Source organism: Anolis carolinensis, chromosome 3 (assembly GCF_035594765.1).
Source record: "Anolis carolinensis isolate JA03-04 chromosome 3, rAnoCar3.1.pri, whole genome shotgun sequence".
Lineage (NCBI taxonomy): Eukaryota > Metazoa > Chordata > Lepidosauria > Squamata > Dactyloidae > Anolis > Anolis carolinensis.
This window is the reverse complement of record NC_085843.1, coordinates 208,274,317-208,288,152: the sequence shown is the minus strand read 5'-3', so window position 1 is coordinate 208,288,152 and position 13,836 is coordinate 208,274,317. Positions and strand designations below refer to the sequence as shown.

The window sequence follows — 13,836 nt, the reverse complement described above, 5'->3', positions numbered from 1 at the left end:
AGGGAAACATGATAGCCATGTATAAATATGTGAAAGGATGTCATGAGGAAGAGAGAGCAAACTTGTTTTCTTCTGCCCTTAGTAAGAACTGCCTGACTGTAAGAGTTGTTCTGCAATGGAACTGTCTACCTCGGAGTGTAGTCGAAGCTCCTTCCTTGGAGGCTTTTAAGCAGAGGCTGGGTGGCCATCTGTCAAGGGCATTTTGATTGTGCTTTTCCTGCATGGCAGGGGGTTGGACTAGATGGCCCATAGGGTCATAGCAATTTCACAACACATATTTGCTTTTTGGATAATAAGTAAAAAAATATGTTCAAGACAAGCTGGAGCAGTCTTGTAAAACAGTGTTTTCTGTTGTGATAATAAGATGTGAAGAGTAATTAATAACATACCATGTCCTACTACACCGATTCGTTTTCCATTCTCAAGAATTCTTAAACCAAATTAGATACCTTTTCATTGCCCTTTCAATACAAAATCATGCTAACTCTGCTGTTTTCCATCTTTCCAACATGGCACTGAAGTGACATCACTAATCTGCTTTAATGAGCATCTCTTATTCAGATTTCCGATATCTAAAATACCAAAAAACCTAAAATTGTCCCTATGGGTGGCTGACATAGTAACACCTTTGTTTTCTGACGTTCAGTGTACACAAATTTTGTTTCATGTAGAACAATATTTAAATAAATAGCACACACATATACATACATACATACAATGTATATGAAGCATGCATGTATTTTGTTTTACTTTTGATCCTATCTCAGGGTTATGCAAATAGAAGTATTCCAAAATCCAAAATATCTAAATCCCAAACACTTTTGGCCCAAGTGCTTCAGATAAGGGATACTTAATCTGCATAAGGATGTAATTCTTTCAGCTTAATCATCACTAAACAGGAGATAGAAACTCCTGTGTGGGTACTCTTACCATTATTATCACATGTACATACAATTCACAGAGATCAAGACAGTAAACAAGAATTTTCCTTAGTTTAGCTACAGAACAACCCTACCAGGTGAGTTAAATTTGTAGTATAGCAAGAGGATCAAGACTACACAGCCCCATGGAGATATCGAACCAAGGTCCAAAACATAGGCCCCTTGTTCAAGACTCTGAAAGATATGTAAAGGCAAGATTTTTTAAAAATAGTTTGTCTCTTCTTCTTCTTTGCCCAAAACAGAAAGAATGTGAATTAAGTTTCTGGATAGAACTGATTACATACCTCACTACAAACTAAACATTATAGTAGTCAACCTGAACTCAAGCAACCAGAACCCTCAAACAACTGCCAATATTTCTATTTTATTAAAATGGTATATTGCAGTCACAAAGCTGCTTTTACAGTACTGAATAGCTGTGGCTCCTTCCACACAGCTGAATAAAATCCCACATTATCTGATTTGAACTGGGATACATGGAAGTGTGGACTCAGAAAACTCAGTTCAAAGCAGATATTGTGAGATTTTTCCCCTTGACATTCTGGGTTATATGGCTATGTGGAAGGCTCTGTATTAAATTAAGTTAAATTTGTCTTTCTTTGCTTTCAATTACTGTATTTCAATATTAATACCAAGTCAATACAGAGTATATGGTATAGTATGGGCTATGGGATTAGCTAGGCCTACTTTTAATAGTAACTCTAAAGCAACCAGAAACTATAAGCCCTTCCATACAGCCATATAACCCAAAATATCAAGGCAGAAAATCCCACAATATCTGCTTTGAACTGGGTTATCTGAGTCCATACTGCCATAAATCCAAGTTCAAAGCAGATAATGTAGGATTTTATTCAGCCATGTGGTAGGGGCCTCAGTTATCTGGCATCTACCAATCCTCATGGATGCCAGTTAACCGAAATTCTACTGGGTATATTAAGATATCAAGGTAACCTCTGAACCTGAAGGCATCTCCAGATAGGAAAGAAGACGTTTACAAATCTGATGTGAAAACTTTGCTGTTTTCTAGAAGTTCCTCAGAAAAAAATACAGACAGTATGAGATTTCCTCTTCATACTGTCTAACCAGAATATGGTTGCCAGTGATCCTGAGAAGGCTCACTCTCTTCCTTCACTAGCCCTTTGATTTGGGGCAGTCAGTACCTGATGCTTTCACCATAGTCGTGTAAATAACGAAGTAAAATGGTTTTCGTTCCTGGGTTATAAATTGGTTCCATAATAATTGGTTCCATAATAAAAACAAAGAAAAAAATTTATGAAATTACAAAAACTTTGTTTTGGCAGGACATCCTGCAGCACATTTTGCTATAGTTTTTCAATGAATTATCTCATTGAGCCTCAACCAATTCAACATACAGTAGTTTCTGGCAGCCACAAAAACAAACAACTACTTTCAAGGTAAGTACTGCACAATTAAACATGAAATAACAATTTCAAACAACGTACAGAAATTTCTTCAAATTATGGCCCCTTCTACACAGCTGAATAAAATCCCACATTTTCTGTTTTGAACTGGAATATATGGCAGTGTGGACCCAGATAACTAAGGGCCTTTCCGCACAGCCATATAACCCAGAATATCAAGGCAGAAAATCCCACAGTATCTGCTTTGAACTGGGTTATTTGGGTCCACACTGTCATATATTCCAGTTCAAAGCACATAATGTGGGATTTTATTTAGCTGTGTGGAAGGGGGCGTAGAGAATAGAATAATTTTCAAATTTTGTTGTAGTTTGGAGTTTTCTGAGGCCCCCAGCACACTTTGTCAGAAAAGGCTCAAGACTTTGTAAAACTACAAGTCCCAAGATCCCATAGCATTGAGTTTTTTTATAATGTTTTTATTAAGTGTTTCTGTACATAGAAAGAGTGAGAACAATGGTGGGTATAGGAAAGATAGAATGAGGGGGAAAAAGGAGAAAGGGAAAGAAGAAGAAAAAAAATTTAGGAGAGGCAAAAAAAAGAAGAAGAAAAGAAGAAAAAAATTTTTTTTTAAGTATTTGCTTTCCAATTCATTCCTTTCAGGCATGTTTCATATCCATCTTACATAGTTCCCGCCTTCTGTCTTTTATGTTTATAAGTATCATTATCTTACTGACTTCTCATATTGATTCTATAATTAATGGTGTTCGTTGTTTCTCTAGGAAGTCCTTGACTCTTGACCAGTCTGTTATTTTATGTCCTAATTTAATTCTTTCTGTCAGAATGTCCATTTGCATAATCTCAAGTACTTTAGTAGTCCATTCATGTATGTCTGGTATTTCTTTTTGTCTCAATTTTTTTTGCTATGATAATTCTAGCGGCTGTGGTTAAATAAAAGAACAATTTCTCTTGGTTTTTGTCTAATTTGATCCATAGCGTTGAGTTTTAGGCTCCTTCCACACAGCTGAATAAAATCTCACATTATCTGCTTTGAACTGGATTATATGGCAGTGTGGTCTCAGGTATATCAGTTCAAAGCATATATTGTGGGATTTTCTGCATTGATAGTCTGGGATATAACTGTGTGGAAAGGCCTTCACAATGCACTACAACTCCCAAGATCCCATAGCACTGAGCCTTGAAGGAGCAGCAGTGGTGTAATGGGTTAAACCCTTGTGCCGACTGAACAGCTAACCTAAATGTTGGCAGTTCAAATCCGCAAGGCAGGGTGAGCTCCCATCTGTCAGCCATGAGAGAGCCTCCCAGCAGGAAGGAAACACATCTGAGTGTCCCCTGGGCAACGTCTCTGTAGATGGCAGATTCTCTCACACCAGAAGCGACTTGCAGTATTGTTCACTTCTGACACAATGAAGAAAAAAAAACACTAACCCTTGACAATTAAAGTGGTGTCAAACTACATTAATTCTAATGTAGATGGCTGCACTGTCAGAGCCCTTCCATACAGCCATATAACCCAGAATATCAAGGCAGAAAATCCCACAATATCTACTTTAAACTGGGTTTTCTGAGGCTCCTCCCACACAGCCATACAACCCAGAATATTAAGGCAGAAAATCCCACAATATCTACTGTAAACTTGGTATTTTGAGGGCCCTTCCACACAGCCATATAACCCAGAATATTAAGTCAGAAAATCCCATAATATCTACTTTAAACTTGGTATTTTGAGGGCCTTTCCACATAGCCATATAACCCAGAATATTAAGGCAGAAAATCCCACAATATCTATTTTAAACTTGGTATTTTGAGGGCCTTTCCACACAGCCATATAACCCAGAATATTAAGGCAGAAAATCCCACAATATCTACTTTAAACTGGGTTTTCTGAGGCCCCTTCCACACAGCCATATAACCCAGAATATTAAGGCAGAAAATCCCACAATGTCTGCTTTGAACTGGGTTTTCTGAGGCCCCTTCCACACACTCTCCTGTTAAAAGAGACAGAAGGAAGAACCTGCTGAAAAGCTGGAATAACTTCGCAACTCTCCCACCCCATTTGCAGCTCTTTAGTGGGGAAACTAGCAACCCCAGGAAGAACAGACAGACAGAAAAAACAGCTTGCTCCTTTAATCCCAATTAAAGCCTTTTAACGCACGTGAAGGAGCGGGTGGGTTTGCTCAGGGCTTTCTATCGCAAGTAGAAAGAGCTAAGGCTATACAAATAAAATAATAATGAGACAGTAGTGAAAGCTTCTCACCCTCTGTGTCCCTTCCCCTGGGCAGAGTCCAAGCTCCTTCTGGAGAATCGGGCGCCTGCCATTCCTTAGGAGTGAGAGACCCTGGAGAGGACATCCATGCCTTTCCTTCGGTGTTTTCTCTCAGAAGGGGATTCCCGCTTGGATTCACTCCGCGGCAGAGACAGGCGGCGAGAGAGAAAGAGAGAGCAGGGGGGCCAAGGGAGCCGGCCGATCTCCCGCCTGAACTGACCAAAGAGGAGGAGGAGGCGACTGGCCAGGCTCAGGCTCCGCTCCCCGCCCATCTGGGCAGGAAAAAGGCTCAGCCAGGCAAAGAGTTTCAAGGAGGACAGCACTGTCCCTTTCCAGCAATGGAGGTCTCAGAGATGCTGACATGCCTCGACACTAGAGGCAGAGGTCCCTTCCACACAACTGTACAAAATCCACATTGAATTGGATTATATGGCAGTGTGGAATCAGATAACCCAATTCAAAGCAGGTATTGTGGATATTCTGCCTTGATATTCTGGGTTATATGGCTGTGTGGAAGGCAGGCCAGGCCTTGTGAACCTGCGCGATCTCTGTCACAGTCGCAGTTGGTGGAGACGAGGGAGAGGGCCTTCTCCGTCGTGGCCCCCCAGCTCTGGACCTCGCTCCCCAGGGAGATTAGGCAGGCCCCCACCCTTCTCTCCTTTCGAAAAAGCCTAAAAACATGGCTCTTCCAGCAGGCCTTTGAAAATTAATCTAGTAAGATTGACCAGTTGCCTTTCCCTAATAATCCCGTTTGTACGCCTCTCCTAGCACTTTTGATGGCTATGACACTTTGGATAACCACTCCCCTCTGACGATATCAACATAATTAGCATTTTAGCCCAGTTTCCTACAGATCTTATCCATGATTTTATCATGATGTATTGTATGTGTTGTTATAACTTGTTTTATTGGTTTTTTTAAATTTGATTTGTTTTACTGCTTGTTTTTATATTGTCGTGACCGGGCTTGGCCCCATGTAAGCCGCCTCGAGTCCCTTCGGGGAGATGGGGCGAGGTATAAGAATATTATTATTATTATTATTAGGTAATTTTCCAGGGTAAGCGAACAGAATTTTGGCGCCTCCCCCCCCCGACCAATCACTGAAAAATAAAAGCATTGAATAAGAGAAAATGTTGGATAATAAGGAGGGATTAAAGAAAACGCCTATTAAACATCAAATTACGTTATGATTTTACAAATTAAGCACCAAAAACATCCTTTCTCCCACCCTGGACATAATAATAATAATAATAATAATAATAATAATAATAATAATAATAATAATAATAATTTATTTATATACCACCCTATCTCCCAAAAAAGGACTGCAATCATAAAAATAACAAATACATTACATAACAACATAAGCATATATTGAGGTCCAGATATGTAACCCTAGGTTTCCTTACATACTAAAAAAAACCCTAGGGCCACTCCTGGTTGTACTGGATTTATTCTACAGCATAACAGCACTCCTAGGCCACTTCCACACAGCTGTATAAAATCCACATTGAACTGGGTTATATGGTAGTGTGGACTCAGATAATCCAGTTCAAAGTGGATATTGTGGATTATCTGCCTTGATATTCTGAGGCCCCTTCCACACATCTGTATAAAATCCCACGTTGTCTGCTTTGAACTGTGTCATATGGCAGTGTGGACTCAGGGCCCTTCCACACACCCATATAACCAAGAACATCGAGGCAGAATAACCCACAATATCTGCTTTGAACTAGAATATGTGAGTCCACACTGTCATATATCTCAGTTCAAAGCAGATAATGTGGGATTTTATTCAGCAATGTGAAAAAGGCCTCAGATAAACCAGTTCAAAGCAGATATTGTGGATTATATTCTGAGTTATATAGCTGTGTGGAAAGGCCCCAGGGCTCCTTCTACACTGCCATATAATCCAGATTATCAAAGCAGATAATCCACATCTGCTTTGAACTGGATTACATAAATTTATACTGCCATATACTCAAATTCAAAGCAGATAATCTGGATTCTATATGGCAGTGTAGCAGGGGCCTTAGTCCAGCCTTCAAAGCACTACACCTTGCTTCATAGGGACCTTCCACACAGCCATATAACTCAGAATATCAAGGCAGAATAACCCACAATTATCTGCTTTGAACTTGAATATCTGAGGCCCCTTCCACACAGCTGAATAAAAGCCCACATTTTCTACTTTGAACTGGAATATTTGGCAGTGTGGACTCAGATAATGCAGTTCAAAGCAGATATTGTGGGATTTTCTGTCTTATATTCTGAGTTATATGGCTGTGTGGAAGGGACCTTAGATCACACTGCCATATATCCCACTTCAAAGCAGATAATGTGGGATTTTATTCAGCTGTGTGGAAGGGACCTCAGCTGTAACAATGCCCTACAAGGTACTAGATCCAGCCTGATCTTGGGGCCCATCTACACTGCCATATTATCCAAATTATCAAAGCAGATAATCGACATTATCTCATTTAAGCTTAATTATATTGAATTACACTGCCATATAATCCAGTTCAAAGCGAATGATCTGGATTTTATATGGCAGTGTAGAAGGGGCCTTTGAAGCTAAGCAGGGTTGGCCCTGATAACACTATGTAACATGATTTTTGTTCCAAGGTTAAAATGTCATTTCCTAATTGGCTCTATCATAAAAACACGGGGAAAGTTCATTAAACTGCAAAAACTTTGTTTTGGCGGGACATCCTGCAGCACATTTTGCTATAGTTTTTCAATGAATATCTCACTGAATCTCAATCAAGTCAACATTGTTTGTGGCAGCCACAAAAACGAAGATTCTGGAGTAATACTTTTTCAAAGTACTGCACAATTAAATGGGAAATAACACTTTCAAACCAGGAACAGAACATTTTTCAGATTTTTTTTTACATAGTGTAGTACTTGGGTGGGATACTAGTCACTTCTACACTGCCAGATAAACCACATTATCTGCTTTGAACTGAGTTATATGAGTCTACACTGCCATATAATCCAGTTCAAAGATAATCTTGATTTTATATGACAGTGTAAAGGGGGTCACTGCCATGGAATACCAGCTCCTGTGGACCAGGACTCCTTAAACTTTTCCACTCGTGACCTCTTTCTGCCAAAGAAATTTTTACGCGACCCCTGGCTATATCTATATATATAAAAGGGTAATGGAATCATGGCACTGGACAAAACAACTAAACTAAATGCCCCACAACCTTGAAAATTGACAGCACAACCTCTCATCCACGCCTCTACGTTCATACAACTAAAAGAAAAATAAAGTCCTAGCCACAGCAACGCGTGGCCGGGCACAGCTAGTAGGTATATAAAATAGGCATAAAAACTAAATATTTACTGAAAATACATTCACATTTTCAAGGATTGCTAAACTGGTTGATTTTCCTTTTTGTGGAACACAGCTGAAGCATCATCTGCAGAGCCCACTGTAAACATGCTGTGTAAATGGGTGGCATTCAGAAACCTTTGACTGTTGCCAAACTTTTTGTGACTCCCAATATTAAGTCAAGGGGGGCCCATTTTGGGTTGAGACCAACAGTTTAAGAAGCAGTGCTTTAAAGTAAATTTCAGAAAAAGGAACTGGCAGAACTACTTCTGAGTATTCCTTGCCTAAGAAAACCCAATTAAATTCATACAGTTGCTATAAATCAACCAGCGACTTGAAGGCACATACATATCAATTTACATGCAAGAGGATCTCGTAGCACTTTGGAAGGAAGAGAAAGAAGTTGGTATAAGCTTTCGGAGACCTAAGTCTATTTCCTCAGATATATGGAGGGAAATGCCTAAGAACAGACCTTTGTGAGCAGCACAATTTACGTGCAAATAGCACTAGCAATGCAAAACTTGCAATTTGTGTGTAAGCTCAGAATGGCTTGATTCTGAGATGTAACATTGCACCATTCAGTCTGTTGCAGCAAAACAACTTTGCATCTTGTGGCACTTTAGGGATTTGAATGCTCACAGCACAACCAATCGATAGTATTTCAAGGTACAGTAACACTACTTATAGCTGCATACTGGCTCCAGAATGTATTATGACTGAAGTGGCTACTTCAGCATTCTCAGAATGCTTTTCCTTTACTTCTAACTTCTTTGTGCATAGGTGAGCGCCTGGTTACTTCATTTGATAGTAATAACTTTGATATTTAACCATTTCAGATCCTATTTCTAACTGGACTAATAAGCAAAATACTTGTATGCTGAATACATAAAGTTTGTGAGTAAACCAACTACGTTACTTTTAAAGAAGTCTGCTTATTTTTGTCTCTTGCGGGCATGATTTAAAGGCAAATATATTTTAAGGGAGAGTAGATGTTTTTGGGCAACTAAAAAGTACTTCTGAAACCCTGCTATATACATATAAATGTGTTTTGTGCATTAGCATATCTTTGTCCATAACAGTTCAAAGAAACAGCTAGGTGCATCAGTTTAACTGCTGAGAAACCTAATTGCCTCGCATTAATGCCATTTTCCAAAAGATTATGGAATCATTTTTCAAAAAGGTTATGACTTCTAACAAAGTCATGCCTTTCCAAAGATCATAAAATCTCCAAAAGGTCATGGAGATTTTTATTTTCCAAAACAGAGTAATGAAACGTTAGTCTTTTGGGGTTGTCAGTGCATGACTGGAAGCAGAGCCAGCCCTAGGTATTTTTCAAGTGTAAGCGAATAGAATTTTGGCGCCCCCCCCCCCAAACTAATCACTAAAAAATAAAAGCGTTGGATAAGCGAAAATGTTTGATAATAAGGAGGGATTAAGGAAAAGCCTATTAAACATCAAATTACATTAAGATTTTACAAATTAAGCACTAAAACATCATGTTTTACAACAAATCAACAGAAAAAGCAGTTCAATACCTTGTGGAGGCAGGCCACAGGAGACAGGAGTTGCCTCGATGGCACCCCAACAAGATGGCGCCACAGGCAACTGCCTAGTTGGCCTGGTGGTTGAACCGCCTCTGACTGGAAGTGAAACAAATGCTTCAACTTTTGTCTCCAGCAACTTGTAGCTGACAGTTTTCAGCAGGCAACTCTCTCCAGGACCTAGACATCTGGGAGTGTTATGTGTCTCTATGTACATCAGATATTGGTACAATGTGTTTTAGTACCTTAATGTGTGGGTGAATACAAAAGCCCTATCTGTGATTTATAGCTTTGAATGTCTTTGTCAGACTAAAGCCAATCTTTTTGTGTTGAGAAAAGTGTTATTGTGTTGAAGGAAAACACAGCCTTCTGGTAATTGTTGAGAATTCTCTTTTTTCATTTTCATTTAAGGCTGAAACAACTTCCCTTCTTGTTATCTGTTTAAACAAATGCATTTGCTTGCCTTCTTTAATTGTGTTACTTTTTTATCAGTGCCATAATGTGAATGATTATTGTTAATAATCATACTGCTACAGTTAGTATTTTTTTTGCATTTAATCTGTTCTCACTGCCTACAGTCCAATTTCAATCATGCATGATGTTGTATACAATTTTTATTTATTTTATTTACAGCATTTATATTCCGCCCTTCTCACCCCGAAGGGGACTCAGGGCGGATCACATTACACATATAGGCAAACATTCAATGCCTTATAACATAGAACAAAGACAAGACAAACATAGGCTCCGAGCGGGCCTCGAACTCATGACCTCCTGGTCAGAGTGATTCATTGCAGCTGGTTGCAGCTGGCTTGCTCTCCAGCCTGCGCCACAGGCTGTAATTTGTAATTCATTTGTTTTGCATAATTGACTTACATTACAGTTGCAACTGAACAATAATTTAATTCCTTTTGCAGTGACTGTAACTGTTTAGTATTACATTAATTACATAGGCATGGCTTTAATAAACTGAATATCATATATTTCAAGTATATCTTATGCCACTGGTTCACACCCTGCTCCAAGAGTTTAAATGAAAGCAAATTAGGTGGGAAAAGAATGTGTTTTTAGTGTCCATATTCCATTCTTTTTAAAGTGTTCAGAAATGATACTTTAGCTACTTTTGAGAATGATATAAAAAAATGAATTTTTCCAAGTCCTGTGGATAGCCAAGGGATGCCTGGCAAGTTTAGCTAACCATGGATGGCATGAATCAGGAACCAGGAATCTCACCAGGTTGAAAGCAAACGACAGACTTTATTCAATTTGGGCTAAAAGGACACTTGTACAGCATGGATGCTCGAAGGGACAAGTGTAAAAGCATAATCATAAGCAGTTTCCATTCACTATCATTGTTCTGTTTTGAAACTGAATTCTGAATAATGCTTCATGCATCCAATCATGTGCATGATAATCAATGAAAATCCGTGTTATAATGAATTGGTTAGTCTTGTCTTTAAGGTATCACAGAATTTTTTGTTGTTGTTCATCCTGTTATTCAACTAGTATCGGGCAATGCTACATGTTCTTGAAAGATGACCCAGCAGTTTAAGGATATTTCAAGATTTGCTGTTTTTCTGTGGAAATACAGGCTGAGAAGTAGCCTTTTCTACATTTACTAAATACTTCCAGCTTGTATGACTCTAAAACATCCTGTGTTGGATTACCTTTGAAGATCTGGAAATTTCCAACAAGCACAGAATATATCCAGTTGAATGCATATTGTAACTAAACAAATGGATTATATTACACCAATTTTATACAAGTTACATTGGTGGCAGATACATTTCTGGGTTCTGTTCAAAGTGCTATTTTTTCCTGCTTTTTAAACATTTAAAGCCTGAAATGTGTATTTGAGGGACCAACTGCAACTTCCACACAACCATATAACCCAGAATATCGAGGCAGAAAATCCCACAGTATCTGCTTTGAACTGTATTATTTGAGTCTGCACTGACATATATTCCAGTTTAAAGCAGAAAATGTGGGATTTTATTCAACTGTGTGGAAAGGGCCTTAGATCTATAAGGGAGCACTTGAGTCAGGATATTCTCACTGGTAACTTCTGCTCTGAGGAATTTTTTCCTACAAGATATACTTTATGTCTGGCTTCATTACAGTAAACAACCAATTTGGGTGCAATTTAAAATCACATAATTTGTGGAATTCAGGGTCTCATTAAAAGCTCCTCAGTCAGTGATATATGCTTTTTGAGTTGTTTTAAGCTATGAGTTTCACTTGATTTACCAAGATTCACCTTTAAAATGTATTTAAAGCTGACTTATACTTTTAATGAACACATTACATTGGGAAGCACCTAAGAAATACCTTTTAAAAACAATATAACGTACACCAAATTCTGCATATGTCCCTGAGCCTCAAAGGAAAGCAATGGCAAATGCTCTCTGAACAAATCTTGTCAAGAAAGTGATATCATCAGAGGATATCTCTGCTGAAGCTTTCTCACTAACCCTTGTGTCCACAAAAAGCGATTTTTTTCAGAATCAATTTCTCACAGAGACAGAATGTGAGGCAAAATCTTCTGAACAGGGGCCCAGACAGCAAAACAAACACCACAGGGGTATTTTCTCTTCCCTATGGTATCCATAGGGGCCTCCAGTGGCGCAGTGTGTTAAAGCGCCAAGCTGCTGAACTTGCAGACCAAAAGGTCTCAGGTTCGAATCCAGGGAGCGGAATGAGCGCCCGCTGTTAGCCCCAGCTTCTGCCCACCTAGCAGTTCGAAAACATGCAAATGTGAGTAGAATAATTAAGCACCAAAACATCATGTTATACAACAAATTTGACAGAAAAAGTAGTTCAATACACAGTTATGCTATGTAGTAATTACTGTATTTACGAATTTAGCACCAAAATATCATGATGTATTGAAAATATTGACTACAAAAATGCGTTGGATAATCCAGAACGTTGGATAAGCGAGGCTTGGATAAGTGAGACTCTACTGTATATATGTATATACACACACACAAACATACACACATGCCATTCATATATATATTTGGCTGGAATTACACTTAAAATTGTACCTGTTGTGACTTACATACAAATTCAACTTAAAGACAAACTACAGAACCTATCTTATTCATAACTTGGGGACTTCCTGTATTAAAAGGTAGTTTTCCTAGTTCCTTCCACTGAAGTATAGTCTACAGCACCTGGAATTTCTTAATGGTCTCTCACCCAATTACTAACATCAGGATTGGCCCTGCTTAGCTTCCAAGATCAGAGGAATCTGGTGTTTTTAGGTACTGGACATCCCAACACTAAGTAGGAACGTATTAGAGATTCCTACGTACAACATATTGCTCTTTAGGGTGTCCCTGCAGTTGGTCAGCAATACAGGTATGCAACCGAGTAGAATCATGAAGCGGATGGTGCAAGAAACCAATTCTGAGAAAGAATACATTGAACTCCAGGACTTCCTCTTTCCATCCCACCCCCTTTCTGGATGCAGGCAAAGGTGGCTGACATCAAAACAGTCATTTCAGATGAACTTCTCCCCTGTTAATCCCCAGAAGCAATCACAGGACATGGGAAAATGCATTAGTATCTTATTAGGATGCTAGATGATGATTCCACACCAAGTAAATACAATTAAAAGTTTGATTCCACCCCCCACCCCCCAGCTGAGAGGATATGTGAGACAGTCACTTTGAATGTCCTTAATGGGACCCTGAGCAATAATCAACACTGAGTGACTGCACTCCAAAAAGAGCAGACTATCTTTCACCACCATTTTGCTCAGTTTATGGTGGCGACTGCAATATATCTCTTCATTCTGTGATAAAGCTGAACAGAGCCAGGTAGAGTTCCCTGCAGATCCCAGCAGATTTTCTCTAGTGTTACTAGAGAAAGAAAATACACACATACACAATGACAGGCGTGACGGATTCCCTTTCTTAGCCAGGCTCTACCCCTGCAAGGTGTTGGCAGAGCCTATCTGTGGTTGCAAGTCCTTCAATGAAGTAAGCTGACGCAGAAAACTACTTCAGTACATCCACATTCATCTACTGTATTATCCTTTGCATCTCTGCATCAAACTTCCTTTAGTGAACTCCTTTAAAGAGTTACTTACTCTTTGGGACTCAACTTGCAAGTAAACAGATACAGGATTATACCGAGCATCAAAACATAGAATATCCCAACTGCAATTCATGCATTTAAATGACAAACGTAAGAAATATTGCTCTTTCGAATGTCCTTGTTTCCACCTCATCAACTCCCTCTAAGGGCCCTTCCAGACAGTCACTATATGACAGGATCTGATCCCAGGTTTTCTGCTTTAAACTGGATTATATGAGTCCACACTGCCAGATAATCTCGGATAAAC

At 39.1% G+C, this 13,836-nt stretch overlaps 1 protein-coding gene across 5 annotated transcripts in view; it reads right to left on the bottom strand.

Moving 5' to 3' along the window:
• Positions 1 to 13,836, bottom strand: part of plce1 (phospholipase C epsilon 1) — a 245,765-nt gene that overhangs the window by 212,049 nt on the left and 19,880 nt on the right. Inside the window, exon 1 of one of the 5 annotated variants that reach the window (XM_008115321.3) lies at positions 4,596 to 4,877. The exons of the other annotated variants lie outside the window; for them this stretch is intronic. The gene's annotated coding sequence lies outside the window, so the exon portion shown is untranslated. Of the gene's footprint in view, positions 1 to 4,595; positions 4,878 to 13,836 lie in introns of those variants that run through there. 5 annotated transcript variants of the gene reach the window in all.